The sequence below is a fragment of the Anabrus simplex genome, chromosome 5 (genome assembly GCF_040414725.1).
Source record: "Anabrus simplex isolate iqAnaSimp1 chromosome 5, ASM4041472v1, whole genome shotgun sequence".
In the NCBI taxonomy this organism is placed as follows: domain Eukaryota; kingdom Metazoa; phylum Arthropoda; class Insecta; order Orthoptera; family Tettigoniidae; genus Anabrus; species Anabrus simplex.
This window is the reverse complement of record NC_090269.1, coordinates 11,701,674-11,728,760: the sequence shown is the minus strand read 5'-3', so window position 1 is coordinate 11,728,760 and position 27,087 is coordinate 11,701,674.

Genomic DNA, 27,087 nt, shown 5'->3' with positions numbered 1-27,087 from the left:
AAAGGGCAGATGTAAAGAGACCCAAAGATAATCTAAGGCCTGAGGGTGAGTTTGAGAGGCCAGCGGAATCTGTAACACCCCTGAAGGGAGAAAGAGCAGATGTAATAAGACCAAAAGATAATCTTAGACCTGAGGGTGAGTTTGAGAGACCAGTGGAATCTCTTACGCCCTTGAAGGGAGAAAGAGCAGATGTAATAAGACCAAAAGATAATCTTAGGCCTGAAGGAGAATTTGAAGGTTCACCACGTTCTAGAGATGATTTCAAGCCTACAAAAGGAGAAAGGGCAGATGTAAAGAGACCAAAAGATAATCTGAGGCCTGAGGGTGAATTTGAGAGGCCAGTGGAATCTGTGACACCCTTGAAGGGTGAAAGAGCAGATGTAATAAGACCAAAGGATAACCTTAGGCCTGAAGGAGAATTTGAAGGCACCAGAACCCGTGATGACTACTTGCCTGCAACAGGAGAGAGACCCGTAATAAAGAAGCATGTAGATAATCTCAGAGTAGAAGGAGAATTCATTGATCATCAAAGGAAGGATGATTTCAAAATTGTAAAAGGTGAACGCCATGAAATCAGCAAGAGAACAGATAATCTGAGAATGGAAGGTGAGTTTGAATCCTATCGATCAAGAGACGATTACCAGATCGTGAAAACGGAAAGGGTAGAGGTAAAACGTCATGAAGACAATCTCAGAATGGAAGGAGAATTCATTGATATTCACCGTAGGGATGATTACACAACCGTCATCGGAGAACGTGTCGATGTTGTAAGACATCCAGACAACTTAAAGCCTGAGGGAGTGATTGAGGTTATTAGGTCCAGGGATGACTTTACACCAGTTAAAGGAGAACGTCCAAAACAAATTCGACATCCTGATAACCTCAAACTGGAAGGTGAATTTGACAGACCAGAGGAAGATAGGCCCAAGACTGGAGAGAGGGCTGAAATCAAGAAGCCAAAGGATAATCTTCGTCCTGAGGGAGAATTTGAGGGATCGCCCAGGTCTCGAGACGATTACAAACCTACCCGAGGAGATCGAGCAGATGTAAAAAAACCAAAAGATAATCTCCGGCCTGAAGGAGAATTTGAACGTCCTGAACCCCAGCGATACGGTCCAGGTGAACGCCCAGATATGATTAGACACCCAGACAACCTGAAACTGGAAGGGGACTTTGACAGGCCACAACCATCCAAGGTTGGCCCAGGAGAGAGAGCTGATGTTAAGAGACCAGTCGATAATCTACGACCTGAAGGTGATTTTGAGGGATCACCTCGATCAAGGGATGACTACAGGCCAACAAAGGGTGACAGAGCTGATGTCAGGAAACCCAAAGACAACCTACGCCCAGAAGGTGACTTTGAAGGCTCTCCGCGATCTCGTGATGACTATAAGCCTGTGAGAGGAGATCGTGCTGATGTTCAAAAACCCAAAGACAATCTTCGACCAGAGGGTGAATTTGAGAGACCTGAAAAACAACGTTATGGTCCGGGTGAGCGTCCTGATATGATCAGACATCCTGATAATTTGAAACTGGAAGGTGATTTCGACAGACCTGAGCCTACAAAGGTTGGTCCAGGAGAGAGAGCCGATGTTAAGAGACCAGTCGATAATCTACGACCTGAAGGCGATTTTGAGGGATCACCTCGATCAAGGGATGACTACAGGCCAACAAAGGGTGACAGAGCTGATGTCAGGAAACCCAAAGACAACCTACGCCCAGAAGGTGATTTCGAAGGCAGTCCGCGATCCCGAGATGATTTTAAGCCCGTGAGAGGAGAAAGACCAGATGTCAAGAGACCTCAAGACAACCTCCACCCTGAGGGAGAGTTCCAAGGAAGACCCAGAACCCAGGACGACTACAAACCAGCACATGGTGACAGAGCAGACGTGAAGAAACCTAAGGACAACCTTCGTCCTGAGGGTGAATTTGAAGCTTCGCCTCGTTCTCGTGATGACTACAAACCTGTAAGGGGAGACCGTGCAGATGTCAAGAAACCTAAGGATAATCTCCGACCAGAAGGAGAATTTGAACGACCAGAACCACAGCGTTATGGTCCAGGAGAACGTCCAGACATGATCAAACATCCAGATAATTTAAGACTGGAGGGTGATTTCGATAGACCTCAGCCAACAAAGGTTGGTCCTGGGGAAAGAGCTGACGTCAAGAGACCAGTAGATAATCTTCGACCAGAGGGTGACTTTGAAGGCTCTCCACGATCTCGTGATGACTATAAGCCTGTGAGAGGAGATCGTGCTGATGTTCAGAAACCCAAAGACAATCTTCGACCAGAGGGTGAATTTGAGAGACCTGAACCACAGCGTTATGGTCCGGGTGAGCGTCCTGATATGATCAGACACCCTGATAATTTGAAACTTGAAGGTGACTTTGACAGACCTGAACGTAAAAAGGTTAGTCCCGGAGAAAGGGCCGATGTTAAGAGACCAATCGATAACCTTCGACCAGAAGGTGACTTTGAGGGATCACCACGCTCACGAGATGACTACAAACCTACTAAAGGTGACAGGGTTGATGTTAAAAAGCCTAAAGACAATTTACGACCTGAAGGTGATTTTGAAGGCAGCCCACGGTCCCGAGATGATTTTAAGCCAAAGAAAGGTGACAGAGCAGGTGCTGTGAAGCCAAAGGACAACCTCAAGCCAGAGGGTGAGTTTGAAAGACCAAAGGAACCAAAAACTCCTTTAAAAGGGGAAAGGGCGGAAATAATCAGGCATCAAGATAACTTGAAACCAGAAGGTGAATTTGAAGGTTATAGGAGCCGTGATGATTTTTCAACTGTGATTGGTGAAAGGGCAGTGATTAAAAAGCACGTTGACAATTTGAAAGTTGAGGGGGAATTCATTGATCACCAGAGAAAAGATGATTATAAGATTGTAAAAGGTGAACGTCATGAAATCCAAAAGAGAACAGATAATCTGCGAATGGAAGGAGAATTTGAGTCATATCGATCAAGAGATGATTATCAGGTAGTAAATACGGAAAGGGTTGAGATAAAACGTTATGAAGATAATCTGAAAATTGAGGGAGAATTTATTGATATTAGGAGAAGAAATGACTATACCACTATCATTGGTGAACGTGTAGATGTTGTGAAACATCCTGATAATTTACGTCCTGAGGGTGTTATTGAAATTGTTCGGTCCAGGGATGACTTCAGTCCAGCCAAGGGAGAACGCCCAAAGCAAATTCGTCATCCCGATAATCTCAAACTTGAGGGCGAGTTTGAAAGACCTGAGGAAGTCAAGCCAAATACTGGTGAGAGAGCTGAAATCAGAAAGCCAAGAGACAATCTCTTTCCTGAGGGAGAATTTGAAGGCTCACCTAGATCACGAGATGATTACAAACCAACAAGAGGCGACCGTGCAGATGTGAAGAAACCAAAAGACAATCTTCAACCTGAAGGTAAATTTGAACGACCTGAGCCTGTCAAATATGGTCCAGGTGAGCGACCTGATATTGTTAGACACCCTGATAATTTAAAATTAGAAGGTGACTTCGACAGACCACTGAAAACTAAAGTAGGACCGGGTGAAAGAGCGGAGGTTAAAAAACCAAAAGATAATTTAAGAACAGAAGGAACATTTGATGGGTCACCAAGATCTAGAGATGACTATAAACCAACAAAAGGAGATCGTGCAGATATTAGAAGACCACAAGACAATCTGCACCCTGAAGGTGATTTTGAAAGGAGTCCACGTTCGAAGGATGACTTCAGGCCAACAAAGGGGGAAAGAGCTGATGTTAAAAAGCCAAAGGATAATCTTCACCCTGAGGGAGAATTCGTTCGACATGTACCTACTTCTTATGGTCCAGGAGAACGTCCAGAAATGATCAAACATCCAGATAATTTGAAACTAGAAGGTGATTTTGAAAGACCCTCCCCAAGCAAGTATGGTCCAGGTGAAAGAGCTGAAGTAAAAAGACCTAAGGACAATTTGAGACCTGAGGGTGAGTTTGAAAGGCCAAAGGAATCTCCAGCACCTCTTAGAGGTGACAGAGCAGATGTTAAAAAGCCAAAGGACAATCTTCGCCCTGAGGGAGAATTTGTTCGACGTGAGCCTACTTCTTATGGTCCAGGAGAACGTCCAGAAATGATCAAACACCCAGATAATTTGAAACTAGAAGGTGATTTTGAAAGACCCTCCCCAAGCAAGTATGGTCCAGGTGAAAGAGCCGATGTTAAAAAGCCAAAGGATAATCTTCGCCCTGAGGGAGAATTTGTTCGACGTGAGCCTACTTCTTATGGTCCAGGAGAACGTCCAGAAATGATCAAACACCCAGATAATTTGAAACTAGAAGGTGGTTTTGAAAGACCCTCCCCAAGCAAGTATGGTCCAGGTGAAAGAGCCGATGTTAAAAAGCCAAAGGATAATCTTCGCCCTGAGGGAGAATTTGTTCGACGTGAGCCTACTTCTTATGGTCCAGGAGAACGTCCAGAAATGATCAAACACCCAGATAATTTGAAACTAGAAGGTGATTTTGAAAGACCCTCCCCAAGCAAGTATGGTCCAGGTGAAAGAGCTGAAGTAAAACGACCCAAAGACAATCTGAGACCTGAAGGTGAGTTTGAAAGGCCACAAGAATCTCCAGCACCACTCAAAGGAGAGAGAGCTGAAACTGTTAAACATCCAGATAATCTAAAACCTGAAGGTGAGTTTGGAGGATCAAGATCACGTGATGACTTCTCCCCAACCAAAGGAGAAAGACCACTGGTGAAGAAATATCCCGATAATCTCAGAATAGAAGGAGAATTTGTTGATCATCAAAGGAAAGATGATTACAAAGTTGTCAAAGGGGAACGCCATGAAATCCAAAAGAGAACAGATAATTTACGGATGGAAGGAGAGTTTGAATCATATCGCTCAAGAGATGATTACCAAGTAGTAAACACAGAGAGGGTAGAGATCAAACGCTATGAAGACAATCTCAGAATGGAGGGTGAATTTATTGATGTAAGGAGGAGAGACGATTACACTGCTATTACTGGAGAAAGGTTGGACATAGTAAAACACCCAGATAATCTCAGACCTGAGGGTGAATTCAATGCCGTTAGGTCAAGAGATGACTTCACACCAGTAAAAGGGGTTGAGCGTCCAAAGCAAGTTCGACATCCAGACAATCTCAAATTGGAAGGTGACTTTGAAAGACCTAAACAAGGTCAAGTTAGTCCCGGGGAACGAGCTAGTATTATTAAACATCCAGATAATCTGAAACTAGAAGGATCTTTCAGTGATAATCGACCTCGTGCTGACTATAAGCCAACAAAGGGTGAAAGAATGGAAATCAAAGTGCATGAAGATAATCTCAAAATCGAAGGAACATTTGAAAATCATAGGTCTAGAGATGATTATAGAGCAACCAAAGGTGAAAGAGTTAGTATAAAGAAACATGAAGACAATTTAAAGGTTGAAGGTGATGTAATTTATAGGAGATCAAGAGATGACTTCAAAGTAACCAAAGGAGAAAGAGCAGATATAGCACATCATCATGATAATCTAAAGGTTGAAGGAACTTTTGACGACCGACGATCTAGAGATGAGTTTGTCATTGTCAAAGGAGAAAGAGCTGAAATTAGGAAACGCGAAGACAACCTTAAAATCGAAGGAAAGTTTGAAGACATAACACGAAGCAGGGAGGACTACACTGTTGTAAAAGGTGAAAGAACAGAAATGAAGAGGTATGAGGATAATCTAAAAATGGAAGGAGACTTTGTAGATCACCGATCTCGGGATGATTATAAACCCGGTGTGGGTGAGAGACCAAATATCAAAAAACATCCTGACAACTTGAGAGTTGAAGGAGACTTTAAAGGAAGTCCCTGTTCCAAAGAGGATTTCAAACCAGGAAAAGGAGAAAGGCCTAGCATGCGAAAACCTCAAGATAATCTTAAGGTTGGTGGCGATTTCCATGGAGTTTCTTCACAAAAATCTCAGTTCAAAGAAGTGAAGGGAGAAAGAGCAGAGGTAGTGAAGAAAACAGATACTCTAAAGGTAGGCAGTGGTACAATGGACTTAAAAACAACAAATAACGACAGCTTTAACATACAAAAGAAAGATTCGAATGCCACAGTAAGAACAACAATCAACAAAAGACGACATATGGATTCCCAAATTTCACTCGGAGATGATCAAGTGAAAATGACTACTACAAATAGAACCAATTATAATGCCTCTCAGAAATCAACTCAAAGCAAGGCAGCTGCTAGAGAAAATCAAGATACCAAACGCTCCAGTATGGTAACAACGGAAACTAAGACTTTGGCCGATGGTAGTGTCGTAACAATTACCAGAGAAGTAACGAGCACGGTCACAGGTCATGAGAGGAAAACTTCTCAGCAGCAGGCTATTTCTCAGTCAGTTGCTGAGTCTAATACCAGTGTCTCAAAATCAGAAGCGTTGCACTCCATAACAGATAAAGGAAGTAGGAGTGATATTACTACTTCAACTCCACCCAGCCATTCCAGTTCATTGAATATTAGTAAATCGCAAATCAATCAAAAGCAACATAAAAAGAATACAGATTCATCACAATCTATTTCCAGTTCTTCGCAAATCCAGAACCAAGTAGATGTTAACAGAAAACACTCATCGTCATCTGAAATAAAGCAGTCAAGAACTACTCATGAAAGCAGCAGTGAATTCAAACAAGCAATGAGTGGAAGTACTGTTTCAGATGAGAGACTGAGTCATTCAGTGACTGAATCAGCAAACAAATCAGGTCATCACAGGAAGAGCATTATTACATCTACTTCAGCAGATGTCAACAATGCTGTCCTACATCGCAAGAGTATGACTACCTCTACAGAGGCTTTGCACACCATTTCTTCAGCAGCATCTGCTCAGCGAAAGAGCATTTCGAATCTCAATGAAACCGGACAGTACATCAGCAACTCATCTCAGAGCCATGACCGAAAGAGCTTGAGCGCTATGCACAGACAAGGTGTAACACCAGGGGACATAACACACCGAAGCAGCCGAGACAGTATGTCCTCCGTCATGTCGTCAGATCAAAGCAGTCACCATCAAAGCCTGCACGGGACAGTACGTCGTAGTTCAGCATGGTCCTCGTCGTCCTTCCATCAGCAAGCACGACCCGAAAGAATTGTACGCCAGGATAACCTGAAGGTTGGAGAAGGACAGTTTCACGGGCAGAGTGAAGCCCGAGCTTATGGCAACTTTCACACGAACACAACTGTCAAGACAGAACGTACCACACACACGCGCCGGGCTAATGCTTCACATATTACGTTAGGAGAGCAATCCTTATCCTCTACCCAGCTTGCCTCTTCCTATAAGAAGGAATTTGCACCTAGACATACTGGTCCCTGCCCTGCAACACTACTCGAAACCAAGGAATCACCTTTCAAACATAAGCGAGACACGCAAAAGCACCGCTTCTATCTCCCAGTTGTTTCAAATTAAGTTTCTTGCACTGCTCACAAGTGCACTTTTCTTTACAGTTTGGTTTGATTTTCAACACATATTTTGTACATATCAATGATATCATCCATCTAAAAGGCTAAAATTGCCAATTTTCTGCAAATTCAAACACTTTATGAAGGAAAGAAGACCTCGGAGTCCAACATTTATTCATGAACTAGATATTCAAATTTAAGATTATGCTCTTCCGTGAATTTGTCTATGTGTGTTGATAGTAGAGTAAGTAATTAATTTTGACTGATATCAATATAGACTGACAAACTTCATCAACTTTTATGGGATTGAAATCTAAACCTCAGCTTCTAGTGCCATTCCATTACATAGCAAACTGGTTTATGCAAGTGGGTAATACGGTTCCTTATTCTTCCCAAGGCATATTATTCACCAATTATTTGGTAAATAGTGCATTTGTAGCAAGTAAAATTTCCTATTGGTTAATCTGTGATAGTACATATACCGTCCCTTATACTTTTGCTCGACAACTGCCTTGACATGAAATATTTGTCTAACATAGATGCATTACCGTTTTATTAACGTGATTGTATAAAAAAATCGTAAATATATTTTTTTATGGTAAATACCCTTACTAAATGTTGAATAACGAAAATGGTAGTTGGGATAAACTAGTGATCTTTCAAACATGTTTTCAATTTTTATATCAACAAAATGTTTACACATTACAACCAATGCAAGGTTTTTCTACTTTCTTTAATATTTTGATTAATAATTCCTTTTAATTATGTTCTGAATATTAATTATGTTAGAAAATAAGTATGCTTGTCTTCAGTTAGTACAATACATAGCCCATTCCTTTTTCTTTTTTTTTTGCTTTGAAAAATGTTCTATTCAACTTTAACACAAATAAGCTGTAATGCTTTATGTTGAATAACCAACAAAGCATCTGGATCATGGTTTATTTATCATTTATGTTTAAAATTGTTACTATTGAATATTATCATTGTTATTTATAAATTACTTAAATAATTAAAGCATAAATGCTATATATTGAATTTTTAATAAAAATGATTACAAAATGGATACTGTACATTTTTAATTATTCATTTTCTTTCTTCCTTTCTTTCTTTCTTTCTTTCTTTCTTTCTTTCTTTCTTTCTTTCTTTCTTTCTTTCTTTCTTTTATCACACCTCGTAATAATAGTAAACCAGTACTGTGCATGTAATTTGAACCTTAATCATAAGTGACATAAAAATTAAACATTAATTGACTGCCATTCTTGACAAATGATTTGACTACCACACTGTTCTAATTAGTCAGAGTAGGCCTAATAGGACTGCCACGAGCTTACCTAATACGCACCTTTTCTGGCATGTAACCTAAATGGTACATTATGTAAAATTTGCACCATGTCACCACATTGCACTAAGCTTCAGCACAGCTTCTGTCGACAACTGCATCATAAAGACAAAATGGTAAAAAGGTAAGGTTTCATTGAACATCCTATGAATCTCTCAAAGTTTTCTTAGATGGAAGTATGGCAGAAAAACAACCGCAATTAGAATGAGAAATTTACAGTAAATCTACACTTAGTTATGGGGACGAGAAGTAAGAATCAGTTCCACCAACTGGTAAAAAATAACAAAACCAGAAATAGCAAGTCACAAAAATAAAAAACCCTCACCTATGAAATTATGTTAGAGCTCAGGAACAACATGGTAATCAAGCCTACATAATTACTTTCAATAATCAGTCTTAATAAACTTGACCATATTTGTCTCTATTTGATCCATATTGACCGGTATCACTTAATGGAATCCTGTGCAACAGAGCTATGAATAGGTCTAGCTTGTCAATACAATTTAGTAGAAAACCTTTATCTTCCATCCCTCCAAGGGCCTTCATTGCCTGTACAAAAATGGCTTCTCAATACAATTACATATACAAATATATATAACTTATTTATTACATATTACATCAAAAATATGTTTTGAGAACCGACCAGGTCAAAAACCCATAAGACTTGATCCTAAAACACTCTATTTACACTAAAATAAACACTCACACTAAAAACTTGTTCCAGATGTCCACAATTAAACTGACGGTGTTTAGCATGGCACAGCACTTGCTGTAAAAATTGTAGGAGTCTGAATTTTCATAGATATGCCAACTAAGCAATATGCTAACTAACCAATACGCTCGTGAATTATGTCACAAAATTCTTAATTCCAAGTCTTGCCACCAGGCAAAAATATGGTACTGTAAGCAGAGGTATGGTCACAGATTAAGGCAGAAAATATCGAACACATGATAACGGTGGTTGTGTTATGTTTATTAGGATTTATGTTACAAATATTGTTTGATATCGCCTCCCAACTCAGCAACATGCTGCATCTGTAACACAGCATGGTCGACATTTGTCCGCGGCATGTCATTGTATGCTAGCTTTTAGATCAGGCAGAGACCGGATATGTTCCTGATAGACACTATCCTTTACACATCCCAACAACCAGAAGTCACATGGATTTAGGTCTGGGGATGCTGAAGTTCACGCATGCCAGAGATGATGTAGTCATTGCTGAAGGTTTCTCACAGTAAATCTTTCACCTGGTGAGCGACATATGGTGTTTCCCCATCTTGCATGAAAATAATGGTATGGTCATAGTTGCGTTCTTGCAAAGCTAGAATTACGTGTTGCACAAGGATGTCGCTATAACGTTCAGATGTCATTGTACACCTGGGAGGCTCACGAGGGGTCATCTCCTCAAGGAAAAAATGGACCAAGAATGAAAGAGCTTGTAAAACAACACCAAACAGTCATGTAAGCACAATGCAATGATTGTTCTTGCAACAAGCAAGGAACTGACACAACGCAATTGCACTGGAAGAACCTTCTGACATCAGAGTTATGGAAAATTACACGTTCTGACTGCTTGCAGTCCACATTTTCACCTGGTGGCAAAACTTGGAACTGATATTTTTGTGGCAAAATTCACGAGTGCATTGCTTAAATTTATGAGTGCATTGCTTAGTTAGCATATCTATGAGATTTCAGACCCATTACAGCCCATGCTGTACCACGCTGAACACTGTCAGTTTAATTGTGGACACTCAGTGCAATATTATAACAGTTCCCCCTTTGTTAAAGTCTAAAAACTTACCTATTCTTCTTCCAAGAAGACAATTCTTGTGATATTCTTTAAAATCCTGCATATGGTACTCTACAAAATAATCTATAAAAATGTTGGCATACCATCCATTGCATAATAAACACTGCAAATACAACTTGGGGCTAACGTTTGAAACAGCAACATCAAAATCCAGTGTTAGAATTACATTTTCTATAGTCTGCAAAACTAAAATGTGCCTATAATCCACAGGTGACACTACAGAGCCACACTTCTTCTCATTTTTGTATGGTGGAGTTGTTCATTTGATTCTGTTGAGGGAAGAAAAGCATCTTTCCAGTTTATCAGTTGCCAGAGTGTAGTGACTAATATTCTCAGCAATCTGATAACTTGAGGGTGTGTCTCACGAGGGGAACCCACCAAGTGTAACAACCTGATTTGCCAGAAACTTTGCTCAATGAAAAAGGGGTCAAAATAAGTGAACACCTGTTTCAGCTTATCTGTAGATGCTCGACCGTTTCTGTGAAAATGACGGTCGAAGTTTCCGACATGCTTTATGTGCCTATTAGCGCGTAGCAAGTTCATCTGATGTGGTGGTGCAGTGGCTTTCACCGCGACCTCACACTTTTGTGCCCTGTGTTCAAATCCCAACGAATTTCTTTTTTAATTCTTTTTCTTCTGTCCATTGACGATTACTACATGAATGGTTTTGTTCAATGTATTTATAAATAATGTTGTCCTTTTTTGTCTATTAATGTTCTGTCTAGTAAATGAATTTTTAAACTTCAATTGTTCTACATTCATTGCACAGCAAAGGGATATCACGATTAGACACAATGCAATAAAAATCCACGCATTGATTCATAATCAATTTGCAAGTGCCAGTTTTTGGAAAAACAATCTGTTATGCGTGGTTTGTCACAAACTTATTGCCAAATTTATAAACTTAACACTTTGAACACTATGCCCTACGGCATACGGGCGAACTGCTTTCCTAGTTATGGACGGCGCCCGTATTCCACACAGGCATGATTTTCACGCGTGTTTATAGACAACTGCATGTACCCCATACAGTTCCCAACCCTTCCTTGATGGTAGTATCAATCAATCAATCAATCAATCAATCAATCAATCAATCAATCAATCAATCAATCAATCAATCAATCAATCAATCAATCAATCAATCCTGATCTGCATTTAGGGCAGTCGCCCAGGTGGCAGATTTCCTATCTGTTGTTTTCCTAGCCTTTTTTAAAATGATTTCAAAGAAATTGGAAATTTATTGAACATCTCCATTGATAAGTTATTCCAATCCCTAACTCCCCTTCCTATAAATGAATGTTTGCCCCGATTTGTCCTCTTGAATTCCAGCTTTATCTTCATATTTTGATCTCTAGCACTTTTAAATACGCCACTCAAACTTATTCGTCTACTAATGTCATTCCACACCATCTCTCCGCTGACAGCTCAGAATATACCACTTATAATACAAATATAAATGGTGCATTATTGTATATTATAAATTTTCCAGCTAACTCATTCCTGGTTTCACAATGAAGTATTTATTTATTTTCCACCTAGTCGATACAATGATCATTGTATCGACTAGGTGGAAAATGATCATTGTATCGACTAGGTGGAAAATAAATAAATACTTCATTGTGAATCTATTGAAGTGCGATACGGACCATGAAGCTGATTTTATGTAATCATTCCTGGTTGTCAGCGTTTCGCCCCGTGTGCTAAGTTGGGTTCATCAGCTGATACTTAGCACACCCACCAAGACGCATAGCTAGTGCGTACCATGGAGGCCACTGCATTGGCCACTTGAAGCCACCGGCAGTACCAATGCACTATGAGAGACTTTGTCTCATTACCAAAAATTGATGCATGCTTGGCCGTCAGATAATATTGATGTTGGTTCCCTATGAGAATCAACATCCCTATCGCATACCACTTAGTCGAGCAGCTAGTCTTCTTTCTCCCAGTTCTTCCCAGCCCAAACTTTGCAACATTTTTGTCGGAAATCACCCAGAATGAATTGAACTGCTTTTCTTTGGATTTTTTCCAGTTCTTGAATCAAGTAATCCTGGTGAGGGTCCCATACGCAGGAACCATACTCTATTTGGGGTCTTACCAGAGACTTATATGCCCTCTCCTTTACATCCTTACTACAACCCCTAAATACTCTCATAACCATGTGCAGAGATCTGTACCCTTTATTTACAATCCCATTTATGTGATTACCCAAATGAAGATCTTTCCTTACATTATTATTAAATGAAAAGCGCAAAATGTGCAAAAAAACAATTTTTGTACAGATGATCAATTATGCTAATGCCATTCTTATTATTGAGGTTGTCCTCATTTTGCAGTTTTGTTCATGGTATCTTTCACAATGATCGTTGCACAGGTTACATATACAGTCTTCGTTCGGCTGGTGGAAGTTTTTAGTTTGGCAGAATCTGTGGTGAAATCCATGAGTGGCGTAACGTCTGATTACGTGCCGAAGCTCATAATTTGCTTGCTTCCACTCTTCCGTCATTATGGCGTCCGTAGAGTAGAAGTCGGACCAAAATAGCATTTTGTTTCTCATTTAAGGTTTGGCGTGCATTCTCGTAGGGCTTGGTGTTTGGTAGACAAAACTGTGTTTTGATATCGTCAGTGAAGTAGTCCTCTTTGGTTAGAACATATGTTAACCTTGAAGGGGCTGCTTTCCCAATGCCTAGAATTCTCTTGAGATATCGGGCCTTGACTTTTTCTATTGTCATCAGGTCGCTGAGTGTAAGTTTTTCCCAGGTGATGCTAATCCCATAGGTTGCTATTAACACCCAGATACTTACAATGATCCCCAAAAGGAACTTTCACCCCATCAACACAGTAATTAAAACTGAGAGGACTTTTCCTATTTGTGAAACTCACAACCTGACTTTTAACCCCGTTTATCAACATACCATTGCCTGCTGTCCATCTCACAACATTATCGAAGTCATGTTGCAGTTGCTCACAATCTTGTACCTTATTTATTACTCTATACAGAATAACATCATCTGCAAAAAGCCTTACCTCTGATTCCACTTCTTTACTCATATCATTTATATACTAATCTAAGAAAACATAAAGGTCCAATAATACTGCCTTGAGGAATTCCCCTCTTAATTATTACAGGGTCTCGTGGCTTATTTTATTAATGTAAAAAAATAAATGAATACTGGATTGAAGCCACTATTTTTATTTAATGAAGGCGAGCTTTCAGCGAAATTGCATTGGATTTCATCCGGGCATGTTAAGTTCTGCCTCTGACAGTGAGCAAAATAATTCAAAGGAATTAATCCAGTATTCAGTATTCATTTATTTCTTTACGTTGATGAAAAGGGTAGTTTCTACTTGCCATGTCCTCTACTGAAGCACTCGATGTGCTGAGTGCTGAGCGTGCCAAATCTGCCATGCTCTCAGCTGTGCTCACACCAGCTCAATGGTAGTGGTATCTTGGATATTTTATTGCGAGAAGCGGGTACAGAAACACTGTAGATGACAGTGATGAAGACTCTGTTTAAGAACCATATCACACATTAAGTGATAGTTCGGGCAAGATTTTTATTCGTTATGTCACTTTCGAATGCAAGATATTTTAACTGCATTATTTTACTCCGAATACAAACGATAGTAATACTTCACCTCTCCATATATATGGGCTTATTTTTTTCATTTACATGAAGAGACGGAGGCTGGTGATTCACCTGTACCACGAAAAGTAAGCAGATGGTGGTGCAAGGAGCGCAAGGTTGGACTGTATATAGCCCAATGTTTTCAGGGCTACTCTACCAAAACAAAATAACTAAATTTTGTGTTTCAAATGTAATTCTGTTTATTTGTGGCTTAAGTAGCCACAGTAAATGATAAATTTGTATTGTCTGAGGAGGCTTATTGGTATAACTCAAATGTAAAAGATTTTTCCCATTTTAAAAATGATTTTCATAAGACTAGAATAATTAAATTACATTATTTCCTGATTAACATCTTCATTTTGGATGGCCAGCACCTTCATATGATACAAAAATAAGTTATGTACTATGTTTTTAACTTTTTTATTTATTTTTACAATTTGTTTGCGTCGCACTGGCATAGATAGGTCTTATGGCAATGATGGGATAGGAAAGGCCTACAAGTGGAAAGGAAGCAGCCATGGCCTTAATTAAGGTACATCCCCAGCATTTGCTTGGTGTGAAAATGGGAAACCACAGAAAACCATCAACCCACTATCTCCCGGATGCAAGCCCACAGCTGCACGGCCAACTTGCCTGGTGTACTATGTTTTGCTGTTTTGTAATAATGAATTATATTTTAGGAAAAAGACCCAGTTTACTGCCAGGGTCCGAGTTAAAATATGGTAGTGATAAAAGTGTTAACCATTGTGGTTTAATTTGTTTTGGTCTGTATTAACTTCTATCTATTCACTAATAAAATCACTGTTATACTTCAAATCAATCCTCTCAACACTTTCAATTTCTTAATTAATTATTTACTTCAATATTACACATCATACATGTTCTCTTCCCCAGTGGTTCATGAATTACCAAATAGCTCTTGAAGCTATCTACATTATATAACACCAATCTATCTATTAACACATCCTCCCATTATCTTGCCTCACAATTCAAAACAATCAACAAGCGGAAGTACAGACTTTCATATATAGCAATTAACAGAGCCTTGGAGTGACAAAAATATGCAGTCAGGTTCCAACAGGCAAATGGAGTGATAGGATATGGGTTCTGTTCTCAATGAACAAATAATAGATGTTCAACTGGCTTGCATGTTCCCCAATGATAACAAACAGAAGTCAAGATCAACTTTATTTACTCTGTAGTGTAGTGAAAAGCTACCATACTAATAAGAGATTGTTCGAGGACAGGTGGTCTTAGACGGAAGAAGCCACTACATATTAGTGTAGATATTAACTTTGAGTTGGAAGATTTTAGTAGTTTTTAAGTGAAAGAGACACTTATTTTAAGAATATTTAATTATATGTAATAGTAAATGCTTGAGTTAATAGAAAAGGCTGTTATTTTAATAGGATTGTATGTGGAAGATTGTAGTTTAGAGTTTTTTTACTAACACATATTAGATTTTAATTTACAGGTGCTTACTATATACGTGGTAACATGTTATAAGGCAACAATTTTGCTTTCCATCGCACCAACACAGATGGGACTTATGAGGATGATGGGATAGGATAGGCCTAGGGGTGAGAAGAAAGCAGCCGTAGCCTTAAATAAGGTACAGCCCCAGCATTTGTCTGAGTATGACGTATTTGAGCACCTTCAATTACCACCGGACTGAGCCAAGATCAAACCTGCCATGTTGGGGTCAGGAGGCCACTCAGCCTGGCTCTTTAATTCTATCTTCATATTATATATGTATCTCTTATCATGCTATTAACCTGAACAGCAACACAAAGTTCTCTCTCTGGAAAATTACTTATTCCTCAAATTTAGTTTTGCTGCCTCAGTGAGGAGTCATATTTATTGAGCAACCTGCACAATCTTGGCTTTGAGTCTGAATGTTCAACGTGTGGTTTATTGCCACACGTTCATATACTGTAGCATGTTTATGTACCAGCCAGCACTTCAGAAATTCTGTCAGTTACTTTTATAAAATGCTTAATAGAGCAAAGAGAATAACATTTTCTTCTGTAAGATACAATTACCAATGTGCTGCAGAACATTAGCACATAAGAATCAACTGTCAATTAATTAATTAATTAATTTATTTATTTATTTATTTATTTATTTATTTATTTATTTATCCAATTTTTATTGTATTAATTATCACAATTACATTTAAGGCACATACTAAAATTACATAAACTTACAGTATTCTCTCGATTATCCAGGCTAATGACCGGGGTGAATGGCACAGATAATCAGAAAACATGAATAATCTAAAAGCATGTGTTTATTGCAAGAAAAATGCCTTCTATAATTTTTTAAAATACAATATCATATAAAGTAGGCTATAATACATTTGTAAAGATAACTCACCCACTCACCCACATTATTATGCTCTGAAGAAGTCTGTAATAGTTCTCACTTTTGGTTGTTCATCTGCTTTCTTACCTCAAGATGTATTTTGCGTGTGGCAATAATGTTGCGATATTCAAACTGCCTTTGTCCCATATAGTCCAACAGGGTATCTATACACTGTAGAGCCACAGAATGAGAAATACTTTTCTCACCTTATTTTTCTTCAACCTCAGTTAAACTGTCAACATCACTACCATTTCCAGCACAGACATTAGCAATGTCTTCATCACTTAACTGTTGAAAGCCTTGTTCACATGAGTCACTCATAAACCATTCCATTAAGTTATCCTCGTCAGTTTCTTCGAACCCTTCAGCTTTCCGGAGGCATTTCCACAGCACATGATTGTAACACGTTCTTTTGTGTCCAGGAGGAGACTTTTCCTAAGTGAGAGTTTTTGTAGGAAGACATTTTCAGGTTAGCCCTGACTCATCATCATTATAAATTTGATCAGGAAGAAAATTTTTCTCTTCTATGCATTTCTTAAAGCTGAAAGAGATTTTTCTTTTTTTCTTTCCTTCCCAGAACTTCTTCATACGTTGGCTGATCACCTGCCTCTGTTCTTCGATAACATTCTCCAAGGTTGACATCAAAATGGCAAAAGTGAAAAATCTGCAGAAATGATCCATCACCGGAAGTCCACTCTGTTAGTTTTGATGTCATCTGCGATCTGCAGTCATTGAAGATCCCATCATATCTCTTCCAGCTAATCGATGGTGTGTTTGAATTTGGAGATATAATAAAAGATCTTCTTAGTCTGTCATTGTTCATTCTTGAAGGTGACCATAAAATTGTAGTCTTTGCCTTTTAATTGTGTCTGTAACTTTCTCTATATTGTGATAAAGGTCTTCATTTTTTTCTTTTCATCCAAATATCTTTATTCATTTGGGGTCCCAACATTTTCCTAAGTATTTTCCTTTCTTTCTTTTTCAGTTCCTCTTGCTCACCTCTTTGTTCAACATTAAACATTCAGATCCAATATCTCTGGTTTAATTACAGTTGTGTAGTGCCTGATTTTTGCCTGGAACAATATCGATCATTTGTTGTAACGATGTTGAGTGAGTTTATAAGCCACATCCATCTTACTCAACCTCTCTTTGCAGGTTGTTATCGAGTCCATTTGACTGGATCCATTCTCCCAGATATTTAAATTTATCAACTCTTTGAATATGTTTGGGTTGAGTTAATAAGCACTTTTCTGTGTTATGTCTATGTCCAAAGGAGTTAGTTTTTTCACATGAAATTTGAAGACCAGTTTTAATGGCTATGGCATGTAGAGTTTCCACCATTATCTGTGATTGAATTTGTAATTTTTATTCTTTATTATCAACTGATGAATAATTATTGGGTTTAAAAGGTTTATTATCAATCAACTCCATTTCTTATGAATGCAATTAGGCTGAAACTACAATATTTGCTTCCACTGTAGTAGAGATGAAAGATGGCTGTTGTTTTAAGAAAAAAATACAATAAGTTTATGTTGCTATTTGCTTTACATCACATCAACACAGATAGGTCTTTTGGCGACGATGGAATAGGGAAGGCCTAGGAAGGAAGCGGCCGTGGCCTTAATTAAGGTACAGCCCCAGCATTTGCCTGGTGTGAAAATGGGAAACCAAGGAAAACCATCTTCAGGGCTGCCGACAGTGGGGTTCGAACCCACTATCTCCCAGTTACTGGATACTGGCCGCACTTAAGTGACTGCAGCTGTCAAGCTCAGTAATATGGTTAGGGTATCAGATTTTTACCACACTACATTAACCTATAGCCGGCCCCGTGGTGTAGGGGTAGCGTACCTGCCTCTTACGCGGAGGCCCCGGGTTCGATTCCTAGTCAGGTCAGGCATTTTTACCTGGACCTGAGGGCTGGTGTGAGGTCCACTCAGCCTACGTGATTAGAATTGAGGAGCTATCTGACGGTGAGATAGTGGCCCCGGTCTAGAAAGCCAAGAATAACGGCCGAGAGGATTCGTCGTGCTGAGCACACGACACCTTGTAATCTGCAGGCCTTTGGGCTGAGCAGCAGTCGCTTGGTAGGCCAAGGCCCTTCACGGGCTGTAGTGCCATGGGGTTTTGGTTTTACATTAACTTATTATATTTCCTTCTCTTTTTTGATTCATTATGTTTTACAGCATATTTCTGAAGGATTTATGCAGTGTTATCGTGAATTGCTGGATAGTAAAATAGCACTCCCTAGTAAGCTCTAAGCTTATAAGGTTTAGTGTTAAAGAAGGAATTTAGAACATTGCTTATGGCTCTAGAAGTCTCTTCATATCATCTCAATAGATGATGAGCAGAGAATAACACAATATTTTTGAATCAAGATCATTTTATGAAATTTGTCAGGGCCAATGATTGGTAAGCTATCATAAAGACTTCACCAAAAGTTTTTATAAAGCCTTTTTGAAGAAATAAACAATGAGGTGAAGCTGAAGTTTTCACTCGAGAAATACAAGGAGCAACCTAATAACACTTATTATTTACCACATAAAATCTTCATAATTACTTGTTGTCTGCATGATAGCTCTTGTATAGTTCTTGTTATTAGCCATTTCCCTGATCTATAATAACAAGTAGGTAATGTATGTCCAACCTTTGTACTGCTTCTGTATGGGTTCAGGTATGAAGAGAGATGAATGATTTTAGGACCAGATGCCCTTCCTGACGTCAACCTCCTTAGAGGAGTTAACAAGGTGAAGTGAATGACGTGATATATGAAATATATGATAATAGGAAGGGAGGGTGAAACCCGATGCCGGCACATAGCCTACTCCTGTCGAATAACACCAAGGGTTCTGCTCAAGGCTTAACGCCCCCATCCAATGGATGAATCACCATTAATGGGCGTCATTTGTCCTCGCTCCATTTGAAATGCGGGCAAGCCTACGTCATAGTGAAGCTGAAGAACGAACACATTTTGCAGGGAAGGGAGAAGTGACATTTGATTGTGACTACGAAGCTTTCCTTCACTACTCAGAGTAATGCTGATTGATGTACAGTACTTTAAAAGAACGCTCAAACACAAGAAAAATGACTTTTTCAAGATACATTCAAAGAAAACTGGCACGTTATAACTTTTGTGTAACAATTTTCAAAGATACAGGGTTTAAGCAATTCCTTGGATGAAAATGACAGTATTTCCATTTAAAATAAAATTCCTGTTATTCATTCAGCAAAACATAATCTCCATATTATATTAGAGATGTTCTTAATAATCACCTCTTAAAATATAATAGTGAAGGATGCAATTCATTATGTACACTACAAAAATATTTGAGGTTGTAGGCCTAACTCTTTATTGTATTCAGTCAAAGTACATAAACTGCAATGAACATAAATAACTTATTTCTCACAACGTAAATTGAAAGTGACGTGGATTTCTGCCCTCTTTCTTTCATTATTTTTTTGCCTCCATTTCAAATTTGAGTATCGCCGCAGTGATCGAGAGTGACTGTGAGAACACCATCCAACCTTGATGGCCTGTGACGTAACTGTCGCTGTGGCTGAATAGCATACTTAACACCTGCCTGCTTACAGTGCTGTGCCCGCGTGAGCACCTCTGGTCTGTATACTTTGTCCACATGGAGGAAGCATTTATTCTCTGAATAAATTGATATACTGTATTCAATGTTATATAATACATCGTTTATAATAACACAATAAATTATGTTTTTCAAGGGACCACTCATAAAAAGATGTCCTGAAGCCATAAATTTCTTGAAAGGAGTAATGCCTGAAAACTTACAGGACCTTGAAATTCACATGAAACACACAGCCAGAGGATTTCCTTGTTTGTGAATGATACAAATACAGGCTGATATGGTACATACCAGGCGGCCCGCGAGCACCATACTTTCTATTTATAAATGTCCCCCATGCATTAGTAATGTATGGGATGCCTAATCACTTGTTTTTGAAGGAGCACTAGAACGTGCTGTATTTTTTATGTTGCAAAACAAATGGCAGTCATTTTAGTGCACACATTCCATAACAGGGTGTATTTGGAAATATGCCAAAGATGCAGGAAAAAAAATTATTGTATATGCGTGTAGACATTCCACTCAAAGAAAAGTTGTTTGTATGAAACAAAAACTACAGCAAAATACGTGTGTAGAAGGCAAACGTCTCTTTGGAAACTGATGTGTATACCGTCTGTGAGCTTCGGCTGCATTCCGACCAGATTACAATGATGTTCATGTATTCATCATTGCTGAACATACTAGCCTTTGCTGCTGTACCACACAGCAACCTAGTACTATGCGGTCAGAAACAAGGTTTACTAATGCAAGGGGTTGTATTAGATGGTTAGCGCTGAGCGACCGTCCGGTTGTTATCTCTTCATATTCCGTATAACCTGCCTGCTGGTAGTAGTGCCCCTCTGAAAATGAGTTAGTAGACATCCCATTCATCATTTTTGCATGCAGGATATAGATAATACCAATATAGTTGGTCCATTATTGGACATTATAAATGTTTGCAGCTAACTCATTCCTGGTTGCCAGTGTTTCGCCACAGAGTGCTCAGTTGGACTCATCAGTTGGTAAATAGCACACCTACCAAGACGCATGACTGGTACATACCGTGGAGGCCACTGCGTAGACTACTTGGAGCCACCGGCACTGCCAATGCACTATGAGAGACTTTGTCTCGCGGGCTGCCTGGGATATATATATAATACATATAACATATAAGTTGAGGGCTGCTAAAAGATATATAAGACCTATCTGTGTCGGTGCGACGTAAAGCCACTAGCAAAAAAAGAAAAAGAAATGTATTTCTAGAGATAAAGTAAAATAATTGAAGATATTGATTTATAAAAATACTAGAGGACTCGTACTGCTCCACAGCAGGTCAGATAACTCGTCTTGATATGCCTGTCGTAGTCATATTGTTTTGCTTTCCCTATTCAATGGTTTAGAAACATTTAATAAGAAGCGTGTTATGGTATGCCACAGTTTGCAGTCAGAATTCATCCATTCCATCGTCATGATACCATCAGTTTGGTAAAAAGCTATCCATATATTCCCTTTCCTTATCCTGCAATTCCTGATGCAAAGGTTGGTATTGTGCCGTAGAAGGCAATGGTATTTTTAATCACAGTTTCTATGTAGAATGTTTGACTTGTGAGTTAATAGGTTAGTCTCAAAGGAGAGTTTTTTGCCAGGCAGAGAACTTTTTTAAGATATATGGCCTTCAGTCTTTCTAATGTAGCTGGGTTATCCTTCGATAGGTGTTCCCAGATAATGTCTAAGGAGTATGCCTGTTTGTATATAGACTTTTTTCTCTTAGCAGCATTTAAGTTAATAGGAACGCTCTACTATTTGTTTAATATATTTGGAAGCTGGGAAAGGTTAGAGGATAATATCTAGCAGGGAATAGTATTCTTCCGTGATCAGAGGAAGTGTATACTCTGTGGCTTGACAGGTAGTAATCAAACATGGCTGCATGCACTGACATTACAACGGACGAAAATCACACACAGTATATCAGAATATTAATGTAAGTGTTAGTCGCTTAGCAAGTCGCTAAGTACAGAATGTATTGCGGGTTAGGGTAAGCCTTCACCCGCAATTATTGGAGTGATCATTTAATGGTTTGATTTTATGATTACTCAAAGTTGGCTGAACTTAGAGATCTTTCAATATCTCATGATTCACCAGCAGCTAATTCCAGAGAGAATAATACAAAAATGAGGCAAATCGGTCCAGTAGAACGAAGGGACAGATTTTCCAAAGCTGTTTTTAGTAAACTCTTTTAATATATAGATTTGATAAGAGAAAGGAACATATTATATAAAACCTTGCACAAGAGATACAATGAAATACTAAGAACATTAAAAGGCTGGATAGTAAATGTAAAAGCAAAGCAAAGTCATCTCCGTACAGGCCATGAAGGCCCTTGGAGGGGTGGAAGGTAAAGGCTTCCACTATCCGTAACCTCAGCACTTGATGGGGTAGAGTGGTTAGCTCTACGCCTGGCCGCCTTTGCCCCCAGGAATTAACCTGCTACTCATTTTTGGTGTAGGCTGAGTGAACCTCAGGGCCATATGCACCTCCGGAAGTGGAAATCTCATTTCTTAAATTTTACGACTTCCTGACGTGGATTCGAACCCACGTCCTTGCGGGTGAACCGAGCACACCTTTATCGCCTCGGCCAGGCAGCCCCTGGATAGTAAATACAGGTTATGTAAATGCACTACAATCTGGTAGGCCTATTAAGTTTATTTTCTCATTTTAATCCTTTTCATGCTATTGGCAATGAAGAGAAGAAAAGCAGGTTTGAATTTAATTACAGATGTGAATTTGTGGGAAAGTTTTGGAGGTAATACCTGCGGGCGATAAAGACGCAGTGGCAGTAGCAATGCTGTCCTCAGCACACGTGTAAACATAAACAGTTTCTTTATTTTATGGCTCCTCTTCCTCACGCTATGTTCTAATAATTATGACCGATACGGAAATACAATGCTTAGTACGTATGAAGGTAAAAATAAACATCCACGGTCCTAGCCCTTCAGGCAAGCAACTCAATGTTGAAAACATCGTATGGATATGAGCTACAAATTTCACAGTAGATAAATAAAATATAATAAAGTATGAGAATATATTCTTTACTTATTTCTAAAAATTAAAATCCTTTCCTTAATCATTGTTATCAGATCAATTAGATTAGCCGTTTGTCTTTTTCTACCACTATGAGCGTTAATCTGAGTCAATACAAAGTTTCAGTGTGGACATTTTTTAAAAATCGAAATACACCTAAGTGTACTGAACCATTGAAGATATTACAGAAAGAATTATGTAAATAAGTTAATTTGGCTAGGATTTGAAAAAAAAAGAAACAAGCGATTATTGGGCTGCTTTTCTGGAACCGCATTTAGGCATTTTTTTTTTCTTTAGTTTGATAGAGCTATCCAAGACTCACAATTTGAAACCTTTCTGGAACCTTTAGCCTTTCTACTTTCAGCACAATCGAGGAAATCGCTTAATTTTATGTTTTTCGTAGTATGGGGACCCCTACTTTGTCTGCTAAGAAATGTTATCAGTGTTAAAAGGATGTTCCCCTTTATGCCAACATGTAATGTGCGCATGGTGGGAGAGAGAATATGGTGCGTGTTTTTGTGTGTGGAGGTATGTTACTATACAATCAATGTCAGTAATAGACATGGTATTCGATATTTGTAGTTTTGGTACATAATACATCCGCAAATAATAAAAGTTACAAAGGTTTTATTTTTTATTAATTCATTACTGCTCTTTTGTTATCTCCACTTTTGACAGTGTCTGAGGAAGACCAGTCTGAGCAATACTGTCAATATCAAATGTTATTATCGTAGCATCGAAATATTTTGTGACTTGAGTATTGATATCAAAATATTGTATTGAGTGTGGTAATCCAATGTCTGTGTGTTTGTGTCTGCATGTGACCAAGAAAGAGAGCTGGTGTTGGTGTCATCACAGTGTGACATCGCGTAGCCTTGGCAATTTAAACCTAGGAATTTCATTTTTGTCCGTATTGAACTGAGAAAGGATGATGGCAAGCACGGTCTGGCTCGGTAACGTCAGGGACTCACTGCAAGTGCATGAACCATCGAACACAGTGCAACTTGTGCAGAGACAGGAGAGTTATGACCATGAGGTGCATTGCACGGATGTTTTATACATCAAGGGGCTCTGAAATCTGAACTGCTTAACCTGGAAAACTTTTTATACCGGAACACTTTAAACGGGAAAAATATACATATATCTTAATGTGAACATCCAAGGGACCAAGAATATCACACATCTTCGGTGGGAAAACCTATTATGCGGGAACTTCTTGATTGAGTTTTACTGTATCTTGCTGAAAACCTATCTATGTTAGAGTGAAATGAAATGACGTATGGCTTTCAGTGCCGGGAGTGTCCGAGGACATGTTCGGCTCGCCAGGTGCATGTCTTTTGATCTGACGCCCTTAGGTAAACTGCGCTTCATGATGAGGATGAAGTGATGATGAAGACGACACATACACCCAGCCCCCGTGCCAGAGAAATTAACCAATGATGGTTAAAATTTCCGACCCTGCCAGGAATCAAACCCGGGACCCCTGTGACCAAAGGCCAGTACGCTAACCATTTAGCCATGGAGCCGGACTAGTTCCTTGAGTGCACAAATTTAACACACCCACGAAAATAGCATTAAAAAAGTTGCAATATAGTAAACCACATACCAAGCGTACATATGACATCAAAACCATAAGAGTCCACAACAGGTTTTCACTTTTACCTGTAAGAAACTGGGCTAACTTTTAAGGAGGTATTACTAAACAACTATAACAACTTCTTTTTCAAAATACAGTTTAAACTGTTTATTGCAATGCCGCTTTTAATGACGTATTGGATATAACAGTGAAATCTACCGGTCCTGTCTAAACCCTATATAAACTTCAAAAAAGAAATTTTAAAAATTGCTTATTACAAACTATTGTATAAAACAACATACTTTTATCACATTTTTGAATAAATGTATCAGTTATAGCATCCAATGTTGATTTTTATCTGTTACGTATTTGGGGATTGCTGACAACAATGTGACACTTATTATTGTTATAGACAACAAAAAGTACCCGGGTTTGTGGGATATAGCGGGCAGGGGGGTGGGGGTGCGGGGTGGTGTATGTACATCAGAGCTGAAGGAAAAGAAAAAAGCTATGAAATGATAAGATTTTTAATGTTCTCCAAATTTCAACAGAGAGATAACTTAAGTGCAGTAATAATAGTTTTTGAGATTTTGATTCCCTACTACAAAGTATACAATAAAACTTTCACCAAAGGAACAATATTACACATGTATTACAATCAAATAGAAGTATTGTGTGATTATACAATTAAAAGTCATTTAGTATTTGACTACACACTCAGACACTAACAGATACACAAAAGAGATTGTCACATTGACGAATGTGCGTGGCAAGCGGGTGAATTATACCTCAGTGTCCATGAACTTAGCAAAAAATTACCCCTGCTACTCTTCCTCACAGCACATGCAAAGTCTCCACTACTTGCTGTGATGCTATACAAATCAGTTAACCAAGACAAACAACAATAAATACTGTACACCTTTGATAATTAAAAATCAGCCTTGTCAATATTTAGAGTTATTTAATTAATTATTTGCTATCACCTAATACACCGTACATGTTTCGAGGACCTTATTGTCCTCTTCCTCAGTGATTTTTTCACACTACCAATTATCTCTTGGACCTTTTTTACTTATTATTACACATCAAACACTAAAGTTCTAAACATCTCTTCATAGAAATCTAATATGTGTCATAATTAAAATAAAATATACCATAAATGTCATAAAAGAGCACTAAAACTACACTATTCTATTTACAGTCTTCTTAAAATGTCATCCTTGTCTATTATCTTAAAATATAATCAATTTATTAAAATTAGTGTCTCATCAAATTTTTACTAAAATCTTCCAATTCAGAGATTAATTATCAAAGGTGTATTTATTGGAATAGAGATTGTAGTCAATACGGACCATTATAAAGCAAACTACAATGGTTAAGTTAATAAACTCAAATGACATTTTGTGCGTATTTCTGCTAAAATTTTTGTTGATAATTAAAGAAAATAAAGGAAAGAATTAGCTGATAAGACAACAGGGCTTGTACAAATTGCTTTCTTTTTTTCTTTAATAATTCCTATAATTCCTAGTTTCAGCCGGCTGAAATGGGATAAAAATGTAATGTTTTCTTAACAAAGCGGGGGAACAACTGCCCCCCTCAACCCCCGAATTGCCGTTACTCATTGTAGACCCTGTGATCAAGTTTGAGACCCATGGAAGCCAACCTGAAGAAGTAGATGCAGATAAGAGACCAAAACATGAGTCAACAACAGAGCATTTTAAAGAGAAATACCATTTGAAAACCATTATAATACCGCATTTGGTTTGATGATTGGGGTTGGTGGGGCCATTACACATTTCTCTGAGAACAGTTTGGATTTCCAAAGGCCTGTGCTAAGAGACTCAATTGGAATACTCCTGTATGCTATAATATTATCACTCACTATTCGGATTACAAATATTTGGCCAAGCTCTCAGTGTTAACCGGGCATTAGTCGCTAGGTCTTTACGTGCTAGTGAGTGCAGCACTCACCTTTATGGTTAAAGGCCATAATACGTCCATATAAAGATGGAGGTATTTTTAATACGTTCATTTGAGATAGTTATTTAGGAATGTGGCCAAGCGGAGTGGCTATGGAGCCAAGCTCTACATTCAAGAGATGCATGAGTTCGATCCCCAGCGTTAGCTGTCCTGAGAATGGTATTCTGATTACGCTTCCAGGCAAATTCCGGGACAGTTTCTATTCATAGGCCACAGCCGATTCCTTCCACATCTTTAGCCAACTTCATTGAACATCTTCTTTAGCTCATCAATTGAGGTTGACATCAGGAAGGGCATCTGGCCAAA